General features: G+C 37.9%; 1 protein-coding gene and 1 pseudogene across 6 annotated transcripts in view; both read left to right on the top strand.

Annotated features, from left to right (window-relative positions):
• MACROD2 (mono-ADP ribosylhydrolase 2) overlaps positions 1-24774 on the top strand; it is a 2138630-nt gene that overhangs the window by 1489670 nt on the left and 624186 nt on the right. The window lies entirely within an intron of this gene.
• LOC144455416 (adenylate kinase isoenzyme 6 pseudogene) lies at positions 10879-11408 on the top strand (annotated as a pseudogene).

Here is a 24774-nt window from a genome sequence, read left to right as displayed (position 1 = left end):
AGGAGAACTGGAGAGAGAGAGAGAGAGAGAGAGAGAGAGAGAGAGAGAGAGAGAGAGAGAGTGAGAGAGAGAGAGAGAGTAAGTTGACTCAGACCCTTTTAAAAACTCTGAAAACTTTAGCTATGCAGTCAATGAAAAAAAAAAAAAAGTACCTGCCGATCATTTAGGTAGTCCAAGCAGAACCAGTTACAGAATTTCTGCTCGTGTACTTTCCTCACATACCATCTTGATTCTCCTGGAAGCAGCTCCAAAGAGCCCTCCAGGGGAATATACCCTCTAAGCAAGCTGATGAGGTCTGCATATGTGTTCAACCCCCACCACACCTTTATGCAGATGGTTGACAAATCTATACATCCAGTCTCAATCTGACTACTTTCATCTCCTGATATACAATGCACATATAGTATGAATGCACTATGTTCATCTGTCAAGATTTTTTGAAATCCTAGCCCTCTAGAAAGGTATTAGTGTTAAAGAATGCCCCAGACCATTACTACTATAATTATTAAAGAATTCCCTCAGAACAGGTCCTTTTTCTCATACACACACACACATATACACATTTATACACATATGCATGTCTCTATATATGATATGTGCATATGTGTATGTATGCACACACATATGAGACATGTATTTATATTTTGCATGTGTGTGTGTGTGTGTGTGTGTGTGTGTGTGTGTGTGTGTGTGTATGTATATATGTTTTTGAACAACATCGTCCTTTTTCTTACTGCTACATTTCTTGTTTGCTCTGGACCAACTTCTTGTTTGCTTTGGCCCAACCATATCATTTGACGTCTAGGTTAGGTGACTATCTGATCCCATATGTCTTCCGTGCTGCTACTATCTTTCTTCCATCTCAAATATCATTTCTTTAATTTCCTTCTCATGTAACTCCACTAATTCTATCTTTATCATCTATGCTTTTTAAAGCTTTTCTTTTTTCTTTTTTTTCCAACTGTTGTCTAGTTATGTTAGAACACTTCTCCATCTTCTCCTTTTCTGCTTTTTTCTTTTTTATTCCATGTGAGTCAAAACATAACATAATCATGGCTGAGGAGTACAAGATTCATATTAATGATAATACTTATATGAAGAAAAAACAAGTGAAATTAGACATAATATAAATCCAGTTTCATCAACCTCTGAGGTTCTTGAAAATGTCCAGAACTTCCTAGCAGCACCTTGACAGAAGTGTCTATCTACTGTATATCTCTTGAATTCTCTAATAGAAGCTGACTTTCTTCAAGCACCATTATTCAGGATACATTAACCAAATAAAACAACTATTCTTATTCAATGTTTCCCATTTTGCATAATTATTCATATGGCAAAAGTATCGGCTACTTAAAGTTTTCGTTACAAATGTACATCATTTCAGTTACATTATGGACTTTTAAAAAGCTTTTGTAGGCTAGCTTGTGAATATGGGCCTCAATTTATAACATGGTTTCTGGGGGGCGGGGGGGGGGAATGTGTTCTGAGTTGCTAGAAGCTAACACAAAAATGTGGTACATTAACCAAAAAAAAAAAAATTCAAATGTGACCTTAGAATTCATTAAAAGGAGCATAATGTCCAGAAAGGGTGATGTGATAGCTCTGCTGTACTAAAGACTACATCTAAAATATTCAGTTTCAGGTGTCACATTTCAGAAAGGACATTGAGGAGTTATAGAGCAGGGATTCTTAAAACGGGAGCCATGGGTGCCCAAGGTATCTGTGGATCAATTTCAGAGCATCTGTATTCTTTAATAGGGAAAAAAATAATTTTATTTTACCATAATTGGTTTCCTTTATAATTCTTCTTATTTTATGCATTTAAAAATGTTATCCTGAGAACTGGACCGTAGGTTTCACATAGGCCAAAGGCTTTCTCATGACATAAAATGAAGGTTAAGAAGCACAATGCAGGACATTCAGAGAATGGCACTTGGGATACTGAGAAGTCTGAAAATAATGCTATTTAAGTACTGGTTCAAGAAAATTGGAGTATTTAGCTTAGAGAAAAAAGACAAGATAGGGTAAGATTAGGAGTCATGATAAGTGTTTTTAGTATTTGAATGGCTATAGGAGGAATAAAAAAATTCAATTAGCATTTATTACATGCCCACTATTTGCCCCACATTTTCTATGTTCCAAAGACACAAAGAAGGAAAACAAAAACAGCCTTTGCCTTCAAAAGAACTTTCTTTTAAGGGAAAACAAGGTGTATTTATAAAGTTAAATACAAACTATATGTAAAGTAATTTTAGGTAGTAGGACATTTGTGAGGGATAAGGTTTGGCTTCCAGTCTCAGGTAGCCTGAACTCAGCTTTAAAGGAAAGCTAGGGATTCTAAGGGAGCAGGGAGGATGATGTGAATTTAACATGGTGTAGACAGTCTAGACAAAGGTATGGGGATGGGGAAGCAGGATAGCAGGTACAGATAGCAACAAACAGCAAGCAAGCCAGCCTGGCTGGAACATAGAGCATGTAAAAGAGAGTAATAAATCTGGAGCCAAACTCTGAAGAACTTTTAAAGCCCCATAGAGGAGTTGGTCAATTATCCTAGGAGCCAAAGAAACACTTCAGTTTCTGGAGCAATGGAATGACATGGTCAAATCTGTGCTCTAGGAATATCACTTTAAGCAGCTGTATGGAGGAAGGATTGGATTAGCTGGAGACAGAAAGATTAATTAGGAAGCTATTGACCTTATTCTGATACCATGTCCTTGTCTGACCATAGCCTCCACATTTTGCAAAGGATATTCTTAAGCCGTAAGATATTCAGGAGACAGCTCCTGGGATAACGAGGAAACTCAAAACCATGCCATACATGGATCAATTGAAACAATTGGGACTGTGTAGTCAGGAGGAGAGAAGATCTGAAGGATGGAGGAAACAGATTTACTGTTTTCAAGTATTTGGTGGACTGTCACATGGAAGATAAATTAGACTTTTTTTCTGTTTGGACACATAGGATAGAAATAGCAGAAATGGATGTAAGTTGGAGGAGGGTTGGTTTCAGTTTGATAGAAAAATAATCAGGTCTAATTGAAAAAGGAGTAGATTGCTTTAAGATGTGGTGAATTCCCAATCAATGAAATTTGCAAGTGAGACCTAGATGAGTAATTGCTGGGATAAAATGGAATAGATTCCTAGTTACATATGAGTTGATCCACATTGCTTCTGAAGTCCCTCCTAATTCTGGGATTCTATTATTCTATCATTCTTTATTGACTTTTGGAATTTTTCTATATTGAGTATGGCTTTGGTGTTGTTTTAAGCCAAATATAATTTGTTGGTCTCTTTGGAGACAGTGCTGTGTCCACTGTGCCATCTAGCTGCCCCCCATGTATATTTCTTAGAGGAGACTTCACAATGGATATTTAGACCCCTTGAGTGAAGATCATCCCTTCAGATCACATTTACTCCCGAAAAAGTAAGTACTTAAGGAGCACCAGGGTCCTGGGTTAAGAACCAAGAGGCCCAGATTCTAATCCTGGTTCTACTAACTTTCTGACTTTGTGCAAATCATTTTACTTCATCGCGCTTTGGTTTCTCACATGTAAAGTGAAGAATTAAACAAGGTGATCTCTAAGGACCCTTTCTGCTCTATGTTATATCCTTTGTTTCTATTTCTGGGTTGGGGTTGTGTGTGTGGGTGTGTGTGTGTGTGTGTGTGTGTGTGTGTGTGTGTGTGTGTGTGTGCCATTGCTGCTAATGCAGTCTCAAGAAATGACTGTGTCTCCATCACAGCAGGACACTCAGACCAGAGAAAATTCTCTATCTGGTTGATCCCAGACTTACTAATAATAACTTGAATTTCTCCCTATGAATGTGGCCCATGGTGGGGCATCTTTAGAACCATGACTAAAACCCCAAACCAGCCTAGTTTAGATAGACCACCACATTCTGCTGGCATCAATGAGGCTTTTATGGTTTTTATGCCATGGTGGTTTAAACACAACCAAACTTTCTGAGGTTGGTTTTTAAAATAAATATATAGCTTATCCAGCAGAGATCATGTGTCCCATGCCTCAGACTGTTGTGATCCTTTTTGTGAATAGAAAATAAACCTCTCTGCATATGGATTTCTATCAAAAACATCAGCGGATGGACTCTGCAGCCTGAATATCAGGGCAAGTGGTGCCAATAGAAATTCAAGTGGTCATTTTGGTAAATGAGAATCATTTTCTTAATAGACTACAGTATTCCCTTTTTCCTGGGTAGGTGAAAAATGATCCTTTTTTTGTGTGTGTGTCTTTTTCTTTTTGCCATTCTAATTAGGCAATGATCTTGTATAATTCTGATTGAAATGAAAATCAGCAGTCATGCCACTGCTATCTAGCTAAACCCAGGGGGTGTGGGGGAAAGCACCTATCCATTTTGATAGAATTAAATGTTTCTCCTGCTATGGGGAAATCTTCTCAGTTAGGGCTCAAACAGATGTGAAGCTGTCCCTGAAGCTCAGTCATATATTTCTTCAAAACACACCAGTCATTTCTTTTGCTAGAGAAGGAAGCCGCTGTAGGGACCAGGCTGTCTCCTGTGATGATACCACTGTTTTTCAGTAGAGAGGCAGATAAACAGAGCAGACAAAGCTCATATTGATTGAACATACCTGTTTATCAAGCTAAAGAGTCTTTGTTGCTTTTCCTGGAAGACTCTCCCAATCTGAGACATTGCAAATTAGAAGACTTTACCAAATATTATTGCTATAGGGATCTGGAGTCATCAGTAAATTTAAGAGTTAGTAAGCAAGCTTATAAAGTGCTTATCATGTGCCAGGCACTGTGCTATGTTTTAGAGATACAGAGAATGGGCAAAAACAAAAAGAATAGCGCTCACATTCAAGGAGAGCATATTTTAAGGAGGAACTTCTATATTTCTGGGGAACCTGGAGATTGTGGTAAGGGGTTGCTGACAGGGAGGTTCTGTTTGGGGAGGGTGGCCCAAGGAAATGTTAATAATAAAATCTCACTGAAATAGTTGGAGGGAGCAGCCCTGCTAGCCAGGCTTCCATTCTTGTTGGGAATCCATTTAAAGCCTTGGTTGAGGACAGGGCTGAGACCTTAGCATGGTAGAAGAACTGCCAGGAAATAATACTAATGCTCATAATATTTCATGGATGCCAGCACAGCACTTGGGCTGTCTACCTATGATCCCTTTGCTTTTTATAAAGGGCCAGTACACCTTCCTTTCTGTCATCCCCTCAAGAAGGACAGGTGATTAGGATAAATGAAACAGTAACCAAAAATAACAGAGAGAAGTTGTACAGATTTACTTGGTTTATTTTGCTTTGTTTATCTCTACTAGGGAGAATTACTTCTGGTTTGCAGACAACAAAAAAGGCCAATAGAGAATACATATATATAGGCAGGCATACCTATATGCATGTACGTAATATAACCAATGTAGGGAGCTCCCCTTTGAAGAAACTTCCTTTACCAATTTGGGTCCACAACTCTTCTGTCTCTTATAGTTTTAGAAAGTTGTCTGCGATACTGAGAGGTTGACAAAACCAATGTATGTTAATGGCAGGACTTAAAAACAGGTCTTTCTGATTCACTCTGTCTCTCCCTTCATTGCACTGATTCTGCAGTACTACAGAGTCTCTCAAGGAATGGATAGCCAAGATAAGAAGATGACAGCAAGATGGTGCCTCTCTGCCTTTGATGAGTTCAAAGGATAAGGCCAAGTCACAGGAACTAGAGCATAGGGTACTGAAAGAATTAACAGGGGGTCATTGTTGATCATTGTCCATGGTCTTTGAAAGATCATGGAAGAATGGAAGCGATGCCACAGGACTTTTAGCTTTATCTATGTGAGAACGCTCAAGGCAGCATTCCTTCCTACTGACGTTGGTTGCAACCATTCTTTATCTTACCTCATTTAGTTTTAGAAAGGTGCCTGATGTTCATTAAGGTTAAATGACTTGCCACATTTCATGAAGATCTTGAATGTTGGAAGTAGTATTTGAACTCAGGTCTTTCTGACTCTAAGTCCAATATTGTCCAATATGCCACACTCTTTTTCTCAAATTGTACAATTCCCTGTATATTTTGCACTATTTCTTGGCTACACATCATAGATAGTGATGTGTTGAAGCCCACCTGTACTGACCATTCATCCCTCCATTGTCCCTTCCTTGGATCGCCTGTGATTTCATTCTTCAGAGGTAGAATTTTGCAAATGATTCTCTGCAGTAGTTCATGTCTTCACTTATACAATTTACTGTAGAGAATACTTGATCCATTTGGTTTGCTTTGAAGGATAATAATAATAATTATAGCTTAAATTTGTGTAGCATTTTCTGGTTCATGACAACAGCCCTGTGAGAGTGCAGCTCTCATATAATGCCTATTTTACAGATGTAGAACATGAAGCTTAGGAGGCGAAATTATCTACCTGATGTCATAGTGGCAGAGCCAAAACATTTCTTCAGGCCCTCTGATTCCAAAATTCAGTGTCCTTTGCATTGCATCAAGGGAAAGAACAAGGAAAGAGGCATCTATTAAGCCCTGGCTATGTGCCAGATACTGTGCTAAATCCTTTACAGATATCTCATCTTATCCTCACAACAACCTTGGGAGATAGGTGCTATTATGATCCCCTCCTTACAGTTGAAGAAACTGAGGTAAGCAAAGCTTAAGCGACTTGCCCAGTGTCACATATTTGGAAAATCTTTGAGACCAGATTCTAATTCAGGTCGTCCTGACCCCAGTCCCAGCACTCTGTGCACTATGGCACCACCTAACTGACTCAAAGCCTTGCTGTCTACCCAGAGATCCTGATTGGCTAGTTCAGGATCTCTATTGTACCCTAAGGATTGGTATCTTCTGGCATGTATCCCAGAGTACAAAACACCGGAATACTTAAAGCGTTATAACTATTGCCTGGTGATCACTACTTTGCTCCTACTCCTATACTGTATTATTCCCCCATTCCTCTAATTTCAGCTATGCTCTTCCTCAAAACGCTTCCTCTGCCTACTCCATGCTGCTAAATATAAACACACACTGATACAAAGACACATGATAGGCCCCTGTCCTCATGGACTTAAACGTCTAGTAACTTCAGCATTAGAAATGTATTTGAAGAAATATCTGTCACTGTACTTTATATAAGTACAAAATATTTCGATAATTGACATTTATATAGATTTTAAAGATTCCTAAAGTGCTTTACACAAATTATTATACTTGATCCTCGCTACAAACCTCTGTGGCAATTATAGATACCCCATTTTACAGATGAAAACATTGAGGCTAAGAAAGGTTAGGTGTTTTGCCCGACTAATAAGTACCTAAGGCAAAGGTAGAACTCATTTCTTCTTTGTTGTTGTTCAGTTGTGATCTCTTAGGGGGTTGCTTCATAAAAAGATACTGGAGTAGTTTGCCATTTTGCTTCTGCAGTCGATTAAGGCAAACAAAAGTTAAGTGACTTGCCCAGAGTCACATAGCTAAGTAACTGTCTGAGGCTGAATTTGAACTCAAGTCTTCCTGACTTCAGGCCTGACTCTCTATCCACCGAGCCATCCAACTGCCTCCCGTTTTCTCCTTATTCCAAGTCTAATGCTCTAATATGTCCTGCTGCCTCTACATTAATTGCTTTCCTCTTTCCAATGATTCCTTTGATCTGGAATGACAACCAGGTGAGACCAATAATGCCTACTGTAGTCTGAAACTTGAAACCATGTGAAATAAATGTACTAGGTTTTTTTTTTTATGCTCTCCTACATTTATTAAGCTTTTGACTTTTGTTTTGGTGGATTTTAATCACTTTCTAATTTAGTAGTTATATTTATTATTACTTGAGCTCATGTGCTCAGAGGTCTCTATGTATTAGGTGCATTTATAAAAAGAGAATGCGAATAAATTGTGAAAAGTCATCAACTTATGCAATTGAATTGTTATTAGAGTAATTGCAGTAGCCAGATATAAAGCTACCAGCTCAAATTTTCTAATCTTATATCTTTATGTTAGTGAATTTATAGCTAACAGAGACCATGGTGATTTGGGCTTGCAAAAATAGCTTTTGGGAATAAATTGTTCATTCATGTAAGGCAAATTAATTCTTTCAGGGCATGAGGGTATTGCTTAGCCCCCCTTCCATGAGGTTCTTTTCTAGCTGATAGCTTGTTACCCTGGAAGGAATCTATTTATCATAATTCAGTGTATATATATAGAGCTTATTTCTTTTTTATGTCTGATTTAATTTTTCAGAAAGCCCTTTAAGAGTAATTGTCCTTGTTTCCATAACAGGAAAACTATTACACAAAAGTTCCTATATTTTAATATTAACAATTCTCATATACATTCATTCAGTCAATCGACATGTAATACTAGGTGGCAGGTACAACAGAAGTACTGGGTATACACAGACAGTAAACAAATAAACAAAAAATCAATCCCTGCCCTCTAGAAATATATATTCTAGTGAGGGAATCAATAGATAAATAGGTACTTACAAAATACATAGGGATAGATTAAGGTAATCTGAAAGGGGAAGGCATTTGAAGATTGGGAGACATAGATAGGCCGTCAACAAAAGATTAGAATAGAGCTAAGTCATGAAGGAAGCCAGGAAAAACAAAAGGTGTAGGTGGTAGGGTGGAGCAGAACCTTCTTTTTATGGGGGTATAGCCAGTGCAAAGGCACACAGTCTGGAAATTCGTTGTCATGATTAAAGAGTGTAGATAGGCCAGTATAGCTAGATTTTGGAATGTAGAGGGGAGTAAGAGAAAGGAAGGTGGAGTTGGGGGTGGGGGTGGAGCTAGGCACAGGAGGAAAGGTTATGAAGATTTTTAAATGACAGAGAATTTTATATTTGATCCTGGAAATTAATAGTGAGCCACCAAAGCTCAATGAATAGGAGAAATGATATAGTCAGATCTACACATTAGAAAACTCAACTTGTTTAACTGAATGGAAGATGGATTGGAATGGAAAGAGGTTTGGGGCAGGGAGATTAGTAGAAGTGATGAAGATCTGACCAGAATTAGGATTGTGGCTATATGAATTGAGGGAAGGAAACATATAGGTGAGATATTCTTTAGGTAGAAACGAACAGATTTGATGATCTATTTGATGTGTAGGTAGAATGAGAGTAAGTAGTCTAGAATAATACTGAGGTTCTGAGCCTGGTGACATGGTGGTGTACTCAACAACAATAGGGGAATTTCAGAAGGAGAAAGTTTTCAGGGGAATGAGTTTTTGACTTGTATTAGAGATACTATGTCTAAGATGCTGTTGAAGACGCATAATGCTCATTGAAGAGAGTAGGGCTGGATATACTGGTTTGGGAATCATAGCCCTAGAGATAATTGAATGCATGAAAGCTGATGAGAGTATATAAAGTTAAAAGAAAAGGAAATTCAGGACAGAGTTATGGGGGTGAGGGTGGGGGAATACCATTAGTGGGCGTGGCTCATTTGTTCATCCCTTCATTAATTAATTATTCATTCAACAGATACTACCTGAATATCAAAGTCATTAGTATAGATGAGATGTTTTAGACCATTAAGTCAACAATCATCAAATACATTCTGTGGGCCAGGGACTGTGCTAAGAGCTTCAACATGTTTCTCATTGAAGTGTCCATTTTGAAGCCTGGATTTGGAGGTTGGGTAGATTCATCAGATGTATAATTATCACTTTTTTCCCCCAAAGAATTAGATTCAGCACGATCAAAAAAGTTCCTTTTTCCAAAAGAGGTTTCCCCTGTAAAGTCTTTAATTCAAAGTAATATGACCTGTATTTGCTGGCCAAGATACCCTCTCTGGTAAGAGTTATGTGATGCTTTTAATTTTTTGGTGGTGTTGTGGTAGTCCCACCCTCCAAATGATTTTAAGCCTTTTTTGATTAGATACAGTAATTAGGCACTTTTCAGAAACAACAAACCTCCTCCCCCCTGCCAATTCAGGATTTGAAATGAATTTTTTTTAAAGAGGAAAGAAATATAATTTATATTCCCTACTGCCAGCAGACCAGAGGTTTTCAAAGAGAGTAAAGATAAATACATATCCTGAAGCATGTTTACACATGTTAATAAATGTATAATTAAAAAATCCTACAAAAATGTTTTATCAAGTACACTGTTTCATCCCTCCATTACATATGAATCACTTAAGTGGTCCTGGGCCACCCAAAGGCTTTGGAGTCTCTTATTAAGAGCAGATAACAAATTTCTACATTGGGATATCAAAGGGACTTTTTTTTTTTAGTTAAGCCAGACTCTAATTTAAAATACCGCATTAAATAAATCTTAATGATGTTACATGGCATCCCTTTATAAATGAAAATATTATTACTGGCCCAACAGGAATACGCAGGAACAAGCCGTGACTTAAAATGAGATCTGGCATCGAGAGCAGTTCATTTCCCTTTGCAACCCACACTTTTTGGCTGCCCGATGTTGGTATTTTCCCATCTTTGAGGACAGACTGTTAGCCTGGATATCGCTTCTCAATGCTTACATAACTTGTACTAGGAGAGTCCAGGAGACAACTTAAAAAAGTGGTAGGCATCTCTTTCTCATCTGGCAGAGGAGGCTATGTACTTAGGTTCATAACAAAACAGTCAACTTGACCTTTCTGTACCATGTCTGTTTCCATCAATTAATTAGCAAATGGTTATCCAGTACAGGAGAATATACCTAATTAATAAATTAATAATAATTAATTTTGCTGTCATTTACCCCGAATGCAGCAGCCCTTCCAGGCTTGTTTGCAGTTTATGCTTTTATGCCTAATGGAGATGGATTTACATCTATGCACTTTCATCTAGATATCTGTTGGTCATCGTGTGTCTGGTTTGGTTTTTTTTTTAGACTTGAAAACTACACTCAAAGCCAATGCTCAAGGCTTGATATAGCTTAAATACAAAAAAAAAAATGTTCAAGGCTGCTTCTTCATGGAGAGCAGGCAATTGGGGTGGTATACCAGGGAATGGAAAGACCACACTAGGTAAAGAACTTGTATCAAGAATAGCACTGAGATACATTAATGTGGGCAATTTAGCGCAAGCACAGTTATGTGATGGCTTTCATGAAGAATATGAATGTCCCATTTTGGATGAAGACAGAGTAGTTGATGAGTTAGAAAATAAAATGAAAGAACGTGGAGTTATTGTTGATTTTCATGGCTGTGACTTCTTCCCTGAACAATGAAACGTTTCATATAGCTTTTGTGCTTCAAACAGATAATTCTGTTATATACAAGACTTGAAAAGAGGGTTTATAGCGTAAAGAAACTACAGGACAACATTCAGTGTGAGATTTTCCAAATTCTTTGTGAAGAAGCCGTAGCTTCCTACAACCAGGAAATAGTACACCACCTGCCCAGCAATGTACCAGAAGAACTAGAGAAAAATTTAGATCAGATAATGAAATGGATTGAGCAGTGGATAAAAGATAACAATTGAACCTTGATGGCAAAGCATGGGCTTTCAAGGTTTTCCACATAATGGTTAAAGATTTTCTTGATGATTTCTCCTTCCCCATGCGGTAGAAATTAAGACAACATGCAACAAATTTTATTATTCAGGATTGTGTTGTAGAAGAAGCAGGTGAATAATATATAAAGTTGAGTTATGACTAAATTAATTTTTTTTCTCCATGAGAAAACTGAAAACCCCAAAATACAATGAATAAGATATTAAGGACTTTTAAAGTTTAGGAATATTCAGTATTCTCATTTATTTTGCTAAAGAATAAGCAACTTTGAGAAAATAGGTGGGAATCTTTAATACTTAACCTGAAAAAGAAAATGAAGGTTAGGAAGAACTGCTGACTTATAAGTAAAAGAGTCTAAAGACAAAGCTATAAACATTAAAAAAATGTTTAAGCAGTTTGATATGGATGAAAGATGGGATAAATTGGTATAGAAATCAGTAGGGTCATTGGGATTCTTCAAAACATCAACTTGTTTCATGGAACATGGTACAAAAGGAGAGTAGTTCTATTTTGTTCATGTACAGAATATTCCCTAAAAGAAGAGACACTTCTTTTTCTTTTTCAGTCATTTTCAGTCACTTCTGACTCTTCATGACCCTATTTTGGATGCCATCCTGGCAAAGCTACTGGAGTGGTTTAACATTTCCTTCTCTGGCTCATTTTATAGATGATGAAACAGACAGTGGCTTGCCCAAGGTTATGCAGCTAGTAAGTGTCTGAGGCCAAATTTGATCTCAGAATAGGGAGCCTTCCTAACTTCACGCCTGGCACTCTATCCACTGTGCCACCTAGTTGTCCTGGGGATAGTTCTAGGACAAACTGTTGCTGTGATCAGGGGGACAAAAACAGGAGCTGGTCTTTTCAATCAATGATATATAAATACTTCTACTTTGACCCTAAACATTTAACTTGTTGATCCTGGTTTTTTTTTTTCCTTTTACTATTACTCATCTTTTTAAAATAGAAATAAAAGCACACAAATATATATATATATATATATATAATATATATATATATATATATATACACACACACATATATATACACACACATATATATACACACACATATATATACACACACATATATACACACACACATATATATATACACATAAATATATTATACACACATACATACACACATATTAATACCATTTATTTCATTAAATCTGTCCCCACCATAGAATTCTCTGTTGCAATGAAGAAAAACAGTTAAGTAAGACCTACTGTCACAGAATCACATCTGGGAACATATGTAATATTACACAGCTGTGCCCCTGCCTCCCTCCATGTATCTCTTCATTATAATGCATATAGTCTTTGTATTTAATATGTTGTCAGTTGCCTTCTCATCAGGCTTCAGTTGACATTAGTAGGCATTGTGTACACTGATCTTCTCCTTTCTTCCTACTTCATACATGTCTTTTCTTGTTTTTCTTAATTCCTTATCTTTGCTGTTTCCTGCCTTTAAGTTCAGATACTGAAACCTGTTCAGTCACTCTTCAGTTGACAGGCTATACAAGCCTATTCCAGAACATTCCTAACATACGTTATGTTCAGTGATTTCACAGTCAGTGGGTGCCCGTTTTATTTATAGCATTGTTTCCACTTTGATGCTCCTTCCTCTTGAAGAATCAAGTTGTTGGAAGGCAGAGCTTGGCCTGGGACCCAGGGCTTGTTTTGTTTGTTTGTTTTAGTGCATCCCCTGCAGCTGAGGCAGCCACTACAGATGCCCAGATTATGGCAGGGTTCCACGGCAGAAAGTGACCTCAATATTTTCAAATGCTTAGATGGGTGGGGAAATAGGTTCTCCTTGAAGCTTTAAAAATCACTCTCAAGTGTTTGTGTAGGAAGGTTCTTTGAAAGGAGAAAATAAATAGCCATTGGATACATTGAATATCTAGTGGCAAATTTGCATTCTGGAGAGGTAGGTTTTTTTTTTAATTTAAATTTTAGGATTAAAGATTTTCCCAAGAAGTTTAGGAACTTCCCAATAATATTATTATAACACTTTACAGAACACTTTCTGATTTAATCCACACAACAACCCTGTTAGGTACAGAGATGTAACCAGAAACTTTTGTATTTGGGGCATGGAGTGGTAGGAGGTAGTAGGAAGGGACTTATCTGGGGTTTGACCACCAGGAAGGAGGAAGCATACTCCCCACAACACTTTCCACACCGTTAAAGGGCTAGTTCAATTCTGGAGAGACATCCCTGGAGAGCCAATGCCTGCTGGGGAGGATGAAGACCTAGGCTTTAAGGTGGTGCTGTCAGTTTCCACTAAGCTTCAGCATGCAGGGCCAAGCCTTCTTCACTTGCCTTAATTACAGGGCTGGAGCTGCATCCAGCACCCTAATTTTACAGATTAAACATAAACAGGCTCAGGCAGGTGACCTAACTACTCACAGTCACATGTCTGTGAAGCATCAGAGATAGAACTTGAACTCATGTCTTCTGACTCCAAGTACATTGGTTCTTTCCAATATTATATACTATCCACCAAGATGCTAAGGAGATAGTATGGAAAACAATGCTAGGTTCAGAGTCAATGGACCTTTTTTGTTACTTACTACCTATAAAGCCTTAGGAGGGTCACTTAAACTCTTGGGCCTCAATATCTCCATCTGTAATATGTATATGGAGCAGGCAAGAAGAAGCAGAGGAATGTGTGGACTAGATGATGTTATCACTAAACCTATAAAGCTATGAAAACCCTGGTTGTGAGGATACATTCTCCTGCATTTTGTTTCCCCATTTCCTTCCCCACACACCTCTCAGGACATAAGAAAACATATGATAACAGTAAAATTGAGAGATCCACAATTCTCCTCTGACAAAGCGGTGAATACTAATGAAATTGGATCTTCTGATCTGTCATCCCACCTCGTTCTGCTGCTGAGATCAGCCTGAAAAGAACAGCAGAAATTATTTGCATGAGGTTGGGGTGCAGACTGACTATCAAGCCACAGCAAATGAGTATGTCTAGCCATAGATATTCTTCTCAAAGGCACGCATAGAGACACAATCAAACTGAGCTCCCAGGCCTTCCAGCATACAATTTCTGATGACCGGAGAGCACACTTTATAAAAAATTAAAAAATAAAAAAAGGTAATGGGTTCATTGCTGCAAGAATACAGCGCCTTGACACACAGTTTGAGATGTGTGATTCTGACATTTAATAGCTGAGATGATAGTGGCCAAATACTTCATGAGTTCAGAATCATGCAGGGTTCCTGAAAAGGTGAGAAATCTCCGAGATGGGTAATGACAAAGCTGATGAGAAGATTGATGAAATGGTAGAGGTAACACAGTGAGCCCTTAGAAGAGCATGTGAATGATTTATTCCCTTGACAATCCAGCCAATCCACAATAGGGAAGTGCTAATTGAATACCAACCACTGTGAAAAGACCATACATTTCCTTTGGCTGGGGGTTGGCATGTTCTGCCTTTTGAGCAGAGGCCAAATTATTTTCCAATTAGTTTTTCTTTTTAGTTCCCTATTTAATTTGCAGATATTCCTTTCCTTCTTACCTCCTTTCCATTTATGCTATTGTATATTTTGTTTAAAACCTGAAGAGGAAAAAATTACTGTAAAAATCCTAAATGAAATCTTATGATAAATGCCCATTTCGCTTCCTTTCAACCTCAGGGTTACAGATCTGACTCCGATTGCATCGTTTTCAAAGCCATGGCACATCCCCATGGTTCTTTAAAGGGATAGTGGTTATCAGCGGACAGGGCAAAAGTTTAAAGAAAGTCACAGTTAGCTTTTTGTATCTGTTCCACCTCCTAATTTTTATTGGAACCTCCTGATTTCCTGGCTTCTGAGGGAAAGTCATTAGAGTGAAAATCAAAAGGGTTGGCCTGCGCAGTGTTATTCAAGCTAGAAAATGGGAAGCTCCCTCCCTTACCTTCCCATTGTCAGCCAACACTGTATTAAATTCTACCATTAGCTTCATTCCTTTGCCTATACTATACCCCACCTAGGCATTAATCTCCATTTCAGCAATCCTCATTTGAAATGTACACACAAATACAGGCACATAAATAAAAAAATATATATCATTAAAAGGAAGCTAAAATCTGAGTAATTGGAATGACAAAAAATAGTCCTGGAGATGTGAAAAAATTTCCTAAAAGGAAGATTCAATTTTGGGTTGGAAGCTTGACATATCTAGACATGCCATGATATAAAAACAAAGACGGTCATTAAAATTTATTTTAAAAATAAATAAAATATACACACTCTTAAAGAGATGATGCATTAATTCACTAATACTGGAAAGTTGAAAGATCACTTAATTAAGAGACAGAAGGCCTGAGTTCTAATTCCATATCTGTTACTTCTTGTACTTCCATGAGAAAAGCACCTATAGTCTCTAGGTCTCAGTTTTCTCATATGTAGCATAAGGTAATTGGACAAAATGATCTCAAGTGCCTCTTGGTTCTGAAGCCATGACCCTGTAATCCTAAAACTAGATGGCCACCAAGGTTTCTTCCAGAAATAAGTCCTGGGATCTTTGTAGATTTTGACTTGCACTGTGAGTGGAATTGTCTTCTTCAGTGACAGAAGTGAATAAGGCCCTTCCTCATGAAATCGCTAGGTATCAGGAGTGAGGGAAAATGGAACTGAGAGAACAGATACAGAAAAGGAAGGGTAGATACTTCAAAGACTGAGCCTCAAGCTGAGGAAATGGTTTCAGAAGTGCTAGTCTGAATATAAGAGGAGGTGGGATTCAGCTGGTCAAGGTTCTCTTCCTGAAGTGGGTATGCTACAGAGAAGAACTTTTGAGGATATGTCAGAAAGTGAATGGTCTTTGTTTATGTCAACCCCAGTAATGAGCACTGTGATTGGCACATTGTAATCTCTTAATAAACTCCTGTTGTGGTGCCTTACTCTCTACAAAAATGATCACAAATGCAATTTAAAGTTATATCCAAAACCCTGTTTTAATTTTTCTTTGAAAGTTCCATGTTTGGTTGTTTTTTTGTTCTTCTTTTTGTTTTTATAAGGGATATAGACTTTTTTTTTTATCTCTTGTCTTTCCTCTCTCCTGTTAAGGAGCTTACAATTTCCTTATTCATTTTTTAAAGTCTTATTGATGCTTTTAAAAATTTTTTCCAAACAGTAATTTCCTGATCTACCTCCTCCCACCTCCCCAAATGGAATCTTCCCTTATAGGAAAGAAAAATAGTTTAGCAAAAATAATCTACCAAGCTGTGTCTGACAGTGGGACATAGACTTTATCAGGAAACATTTTCTTGAGAAAACCCTTCCTGCCATGATTTAAAAGGTTAAAATTTGATAAATAACATGATAGTAACTTAGGAAAAGCATCTTCAAGAGGTGAGGTGAGGAGTGAGATGAGGAGGGGCAGCTTTTGGGGCAAGGGACAGATGCCATGTTTAGGGAGTTACAAGTACTTCAGTTTGGCTTGAAAATACAATGTGCAAGGAAGAGTAATGTGAAATTGGTATATAAAGAAAGGCTGAAGCCAGATTGTGAAGGACTTCAAATGACAAGCGGAAGAACTTATATTTTATCCCAAACAGTTTCTTGAGCAAGGGAATTACATCATCAGATTTGTGCTTTAGAAAGAGCAATTAGTAGTTATGTGGAGGATATATTTGAGAGGAAAAGGAGTGAAGGAAGGGAGACCAATTAGGAAGTTGTTGTAATTGTCCAGGTATGAAGTAATAGGAGCCTTAACTGGGTTAGTAGCTATATCTGTGGAGGGAAGGTGATGGTTGGGGAGAGAGACTGTGAAGATAGAATCAATAAGACTTTGCAATTGATTGGCTATGAAGGAAGAGTGAGAGTGACAAGTTGAAGATGCCTCTAAGTCACTTAGATGAACCTTAGTGAGCAAAAGGATGGTGGTACTTTCAACAGGAGGAGGTAAATTAAGAGTGAAGGGGAGAGTTTTGGTGAAAAAACCATAATAAATATTATTTTAAATCATTGCATTTGAAGCCTATGAGATATCCAGGTAGAAATGCCCATACATTGGATGATGTGGGATTAGTGCTCAGCAGATTGGAGCTGGATAGTTATACATGGATATCATCTCCATAGAAGGGATAACTAAATATGTGGGGGCAGATAAGATCACCAGGAGAGAGAATTAGAGGGAGAGGAGAAGCCTCATAACAGAACCCTGGGATATCCTCCTGAGTATGGGGTAGGGAAGAGATGATGATCATGCAAAGTAGATTAGGAAAGAGTCAATAGGTAAGAGAGACAAAAGACATGTAAGGGGAAAGGAGAAGGAATACTTAAGAAGAGGAGGTGGTCAATAGTGTCGTGTGCTTCAGGGGGCACCCAACAGTTAAGGAACAAAAAAAAAAGTTGTTGGGTTTAAATTCATTTTAAATGCAAAACAGTCACAAAAGAAACCCATCTCTAACTCTCTGATTTATTCCAGTTGGCCCCACAAGGCCAACACAGTACCCACACACATATTCTACAATTTGTTCTTTGAACACTTGCCTGTGGAAGAATGGCTATATGAAAACCTCACCCCTATTTCTGACACTGTTGGTGGGGCTCCAGATACACAGGCAGTGATACCTTTCTTTATCAGATACATTTAACAGCAAGTGGGGATTTAAGCTGAATTAGAAGGTAGCACACCTGAGAGAAAAACAAATACACAGTTAGGCACATTGCCTGGACCTATGATTCTTTGTTAAGCCTGTGGGCTTTTTGCTGACTGATTCCTAATTGCATGAACATTTTGCTCTTGCAGAAATAGGTCAGATTTGGTCCATGAACTAAAAGTTCTAGATGAGGAATTGTGAATCTATGGGAGCAATTATGAATATAATTAAGAGTGGGTTGGTTTTTCTTTTAGTTTGCTTCCTCGTATCTCAGTGTGCATGGCAGGGCTTTCCATTAATAATGAAGACATTCTAAAGACACAGAATTAGTAGCTAGTTGACTGTAGTTAATGGGCATATTATTGTATTCCCATAAATTCTGTCAGGGACTGCTGTGAGTGGATTTAAAGCTGCTAGGAAGAAACAAAATATACAGCCCTTTAAAATGAAGTTGTTTTAAGCTAGAGGCTTCTGAGTTGCAGTGACTTTGAAGCTGAAGGAGTATTAACTTGAGAATTTGAGTTTGGAAAATGCTAACATCATGACCTGATAAATTGTCAATGTGGAGATAAGAAATAAGCTTCCACAGGAAAGATGGAAATGCTCCAAATGGGACAAAATGCAAATGTATTCATGATAGGCATTGATTTTCTTATGCCTCTTGATGTAGTCTGCCTTATTACATTGCCAAATAATAAAATTAATGATTAGGAAAAATCAACAGTATATGTAACTGACATATGCTAATTCCCATAATAATAATTATAATGAAAAAAACTAACAAAGCTTAAAATGAGTAACATTCTCATTCAATGAACTTAGTGATAGAAATGATTAATGGTGGGGTAGAGGATTAATGGGGGGACAGATAAGGAAATAACTCCTAGGCAGGAAGGGGGACAGTACTCAGAGGCAAATTCCAGGGGTACATTCCCTGAAGCTTCTCTTCTAAGCCTGAATTTCAGATGTCATAGGAGGTGGTACGATAAAGTAACTCCTCTCTTTTTTCTACCTTGTTTTGGGATAACCAGTTTCTATCACTTCTCTTTGTTTAGGCTAGATATCTGTACGTACCTCACTTTTTCTGCTAGCTTGAATCTAATAAAATTATATGTATGTATATTATTTATACATATATATATATATACATACACACATATGCATATATATAATGTTTTGTAAATCTTAAAGCACTATATACAAGTAATTTAATAATGAATGAATGAATGAAAATACAGTTATTAAGCTTTTGTTAATTGACTTCTAATAAGGAACTAAGCAACGTGCTAAACTCTGAAGGTACAAATACAAAAGAGACGGTAGCTGCCCTTAAGGAGCTTACATCATATTGGGGGAGATGATAATGATAATGATACTGAAGAAGAAGATGATGATGATAATGAAATGTCCCTGAGCAGAAAGGGAGGCCTGTTCTGACAGCCAAAACCTATATCTAATAACCACTTCTCTCTTTCTGTCCTGAAGATTTTTTGTTTGTTTGTTTGCATATTGTCTGCGTAACACATCAATTACTGAGCAAGGAATGATGTGACAAAGAGAATCCCATATGTTGTCAGGGGTATTCTTTATGTTGCTGAACATAACTTGGCATTATCTAACCACACACAGGGCGAGTGGCCTTTTTAATGGCCTTGACATAGCTCCCCACTCGAAAAATAGAAATCCTGTGAGGGTAGAGGTTATATGTAATTTGATTCATGTCGCTGCCAATCTGGCACCACAACAGGAAGCTACTTATCTTGCATCAGCAAGTAAATGTTTCGAAAAAGCATAAAGCATTGCTTTTGAGTAGTGTATCACAGGGCCATCTAGTAGAGTGGCATCTACATCCCTAGTAAATGTCATTGTCATTAATGAGAGCTTTCTGGCTCACTCTTTATTGAACTTTGGGAAGATGTCCAGAAAGGCTATTGGCATGCCTATCACCCCTCCCAATCAGCTATCAGACTGGTTGAGGGTTGGTCGCACAGCTGCATATGACATCTTCCTTGACTCTGAGCCCAGCTCAGGTTGTCCAAAAGAACTAACTATGTTCACATTAACTAAACACTGTAATACGCAGAATCACAGATTACCAGAGTTGTCGAGGACAACAAAATCATCTGATCATCAAACCTTTTGTGAGATATGTAATGTGATATGGAATTGGTTATGTTACAAAGTGAACCCTTCCATTTTGGGATATTTTTAATTCACAGAATCACTGAATGAGTTGAGCTCAATCTGGAATCTGCTTCCCTGTGTGTTGTCTCACTGATCTTAATCCCGCCTGGAGCTATGTTAGAGCAAGCTTGCTTCCTTTGGCACATAACAGTTATCTTTCATGCATTTAAGGTTAGAGAACATGACTCTGTTCAGTCTTCTCTTCTCTAGACTAATCTTCCCCAGGTTCTTCTATTTATCCTTACAGGCCACTTGTCCAAAGGAAAGAAAGAATTTGGGTGAAGGTCTAAATGTATAAGGCTATAGAACATTTTATTATAACATGAATAATTACAGGTTACATTGGTTGAGTTGAAACATGCCAGTTGGTCTAGAAAACTTGCATTTTTGAGCCAACATAGTTTTGTAAAACAAAACAAAACCAAACAAAAACTCATAATAAGCCATATAAAGTTTCAGTGGCATTCATTCATTCAGCAAATCCAAGAACTCCTTTTTAAGGAACATGAGCATGTTTAATTAGGGAATTAATTTAAAGCAGGGTTGGGTGGTACCTTTCTATGAATGGGAAGGATTTTTTTTTCATTTAGCTTTTAGACCTGTTGTTGCTGCACAAATATCAAAAGGGAATCATCCACATTATTCAGAAAGAAATGGAAAGTATTTTTGCAGTTGTTGGCACATTGTAGGAATTGAGAGCATTTGGTAAATTACTATTAAGTGATTCCCTGGGAATGTCCATTTAACTTGGACAAACAAACCCAGTTCCTTACTGAGCTTCAGAAGCCATCAATTGCTGGAAACTTGCCCAGCTCTCTTTTCCCTTCTTCAAGGCAGGACCCCATCCCACCCCTTCCCTTCACCCCTATCCTACTGGCAAGGCTACCTGGAAAGCTTATGGACTGACCTCAGCTAGCTTATATCAGTATATTCACAGAATAGGTTGTCTAATGAGATTTCTCCATTGATTTTTAAATTTCCCTTGTACTTGGTATGGTGGTTCAGGCGAGGTAGCCTTGAGCTAGAAGGAGGGACTGCTAAATGAACTCTTAACTCCAATTTGTAGGTTCCATTGAGTCAGTTACTCCTGGTGGGTTACTGAGGCAGCAAGCATTGTAGATCCAAAGCTCGGTAGATTTACCTTTGGCCCACATTTCTTTGAACTATAATAACTTTTAAAGTAAATGCATGGACGTGTTATTAAGTAAAGAAGAATAGAGACATTTAACCTCCAGGGGAAAAGCTATATTTTTCCAGGCACCTAATTCTCTAAGCAAGTATTAAAGATTCATACAGTATAGAAGGAAAATGCAGATAGGCACAAAATGAAGGAGCCAGTTCATAAAATCTTACAGTTGGAAGAGGCCTTAAAGTCATTTTGTTCAGCCTTTTACCCCATTCAGGGATCTCTTCTCTAATATCCCTGAAAGAAGGTCATGCACAAAGCCCCAAGAAGTGAAGACTCTGCTGGGATGAGGCTAGAACTTATAAATCTTAGGCTAATAAAATGTTAGCACTAGAAGGGATATGAAAGATTATGTAGTTTAAACTTCTCATTTTAGAGGTGAGGAAACTGATTTGCCCAAAGCTCTGCAGCCAGTTAGTGATTTATCAAGAATAGAACTCAAGTCTTCTAATACCTGGGAGAGTGCTTTTCCCCACTGTACCCCTAGCCTGTGTTTCCTTGGGTTCTCCATCGCTAGCTACAGTGGAAAACCAGGATGTGTCAAAAAGGAAGGACCCAAATAACATTCCCATTCCTCACCACCCACTGATTATCTCGATTCCTACTCAGACTTCAGTATCTTAGGCCAACTTATGCATGTATAAAGCAGGGGGATGATCTGAAGGAAATTAGAATGCTCCCCACTCCCTAGCTAGGTGGTACAGAGAGGTGGCATAGAGAGCTGGGTATGGAGTCAGGAAAGCTTATCTTCATGAGTGATGCTTACTAGCTGTGTGACCCTAGTCAAGTCACTTAACCCTGTTTGCCTCAGTTTCCTCATCTGTAAAATGAGCTTGAGAAGGAAATGGCAAACCATTCCAGAATCTCTGCCAAGAAAACTCCAAATGGGGTCATAAAGAGTTGAATAATTGATAGGACTAAACAACAATACTCCCCAAATTCTACTCCAGTGACTCAATATGATATTTGAAATCCCCATAATTGAAGCAACAGTGTGATGCAGTGGAGGCAATGGTGGCTTTGGAGTCATTGGTTTGGGGTTCAAATCTCAGCTATGTTGCTTACTACCTACGTGATTTTAGGCAATTGTTTATAAAATGAGGGGTTTAGACTAAACGATTTTTAAGATTTCTTGTAGGTTTACATTTTTAATCCTATGATTTTACAACTTCTTTAGGTTAAACCTGTTCAATTGTAAATGTGTTCCTTGAAGGGGGTGAAAAGTTAAAGTATAATCAGATGGTTTGTCATCTTACACTATGATGCAAGACTCAGCAGGAATGAGATATATAGGGGAGGTAAGTTTGTGTAAAGGGGTGGGAGGAAAGTTCTAAAGTATGGAGACTTCCTAAGGAAGGCAGACTCCAATCGGGTGTCCTAGTAGAGGATGTGGGAGGAATGACAGTAGAGCTATCGGAGATTTATGCCAGGATATTTGTTGGACCAAGAGGTTACTAAAGAATCCTAGTCCTTAGTGCTTCTAATACTACTCTTGACCAGAGTTAACCTGGCCATGACATTCTGGACTTGAACAGTCACCTCAGTCAAAGCTGAAAAATCATAGTTTGTTATGGATTATTTTTTATTAAATATGAAAGTGAAATCAATGAGGTTTTAATAAGCACCTATTATATGTCAAGTAGTATGCTAAACTTTGGGAATGTAAGGGAAGGCAAAATTACTCCTTGTTCTTAAGAAACAACATGCAATCAACTCTACAAATAAGGATAAATTAGAGAGAAATCTCAAAGCGAAGTCAATAAGATTAAGGAAGTTTGGGAAAGATTTCTTTTAGGAGGACAGGGAAGGACCTCTTGAAGAAGGTGGAACTTCATCTAAGACTTGAAGAGAAGGAAAACATAATATAATTTTATAGAATAGCTAAAAACACCACTAGTCTCCACATCTTCAACATTCCAGAAAGACTCTCATGGTTATTCAATGAATAAATCAATAAAGGTATTAAAGCACCTATTATTTGGGAGCACTGGGGGTACAAAGATAGAAATGAAATAATCCTTCCTTTAAGAAGCTTACATTTGGTCCAGGGAGATCACATGTAAATATGTAAGTATATACAAAATATATAAATTTATGTATACATGTCCTTGGTGCCTTCCTCTCTCATTCTTTTCTAGCAGATTGACATCTCAATCATCCCCAATCTTTCTGTGGTCTACAATCTCTTCCTATATATTTGTTCTTCCCCTACTGCCTTCCTACATACCCAAGGCTCTCTGATCCTTAAAAAAACAAATGATGCCTTCACTAGACCCTTTCATTCCCTCAAGTTATCATCCTATAGCTATCCTTCCTTTCTCAGTCAAACTTCTAGGAAAAGCTATCTACACTTCTTGCATCTACTTCCTCTCCTGTCATTCAGTCCTCAACCATTTGCTCTTTCTCTTCCAAGCTAATAAGCAGCATGAAACTATCTCTCCAATGTTACTAACACTCTCTTAATTTCCAAATGTAACAGCCTTTTCTCAGTCTTCATACTTTCAATAATTAAAAATGATTGAAATCTGTTTTTTTTACCCAGTTTTCCAGTGTATTCCTCCTCCATTCCCTTCTAGAGAGCCAACCCTTATAGTAAGGAATAAAAAAGAAGAGAAAAAAGGTTCAGCAAAACTAACCAGCATATTAAAACACTAGTCATCCTTCTCCTATGCTGCATTTGTCTCTGATGAACATTGTCTTCTCCTAAATAATCTTTTCTTTATCAGTTTTTGTGCCATTATGCTCTCCTAGTCCTCCTATTTGTCTGATAGCTCCTGTTTAATTTCCTTTACTTTATTCTCAACCATATTCCACCATCTAACTATGGTTTTCCCATGGCTCTAACCTATGAGCTTCAAGCCCACATCAACAGCTTCTTATTGGACATTTAAAATTGAATGTCCTGGATATCCCTCAAACTCAACATGTCCAAGATAGAACTCATTATCTGTCCCCTCAAACTCACCCCACTTCAGATCTTTTCTATTTCTGCCAAAGGTGCCACTCTTCTTCTAGTTTCCCAGGTATATAACCTCAAGGTTATACTCAACTCCACACATTCCCTCACTCCATATATCCAGTCAGTTGTCAATTCTTTAGGTTTCTGCCTCCACAACATTTCTTGCATTTGGCCCCTTAACTCTACTCACATAGGTACAACATTAGTTCAGGCTCTCCCCACTGCTAACTTAGATTTTTTCCATACCTTCCAAAAGATTCTAAGGATTTTAAGGGGCAAAGAAAAAAAAGGCTTCTAAGAGGAAAAGGTGAGAGGGAAGTGCTTTCAAAAGAATGGGGGGTAGCTTATATGGGAACTTATAATGGGAGACAAATAAGCTGGTTCAAAACTGAGTGCATG

The sequence above is a fragment of the Phascolarctos cinereus genome, unplaced genomic scaffold, assembly GCF_003287225.1.
Source record: "Phascolarctos cinereus isolate Bilbo 61053 unplaced genomic scaffold, phaCin_HiC Scaffold_2;HRSCAF=192, whole genome shotgun sequence".
NCBI classification, from domain to species: domain Eukaryota; kingdom Metazoa; phylum Chordata; class Mammalia; order Diprotodontia; family Phascolarctidae; genus Phascolarctos; species Phascolarctos cinereus.
This window is presented reverse-complemented; position numbering and strand designations above follow the sequence as displayed.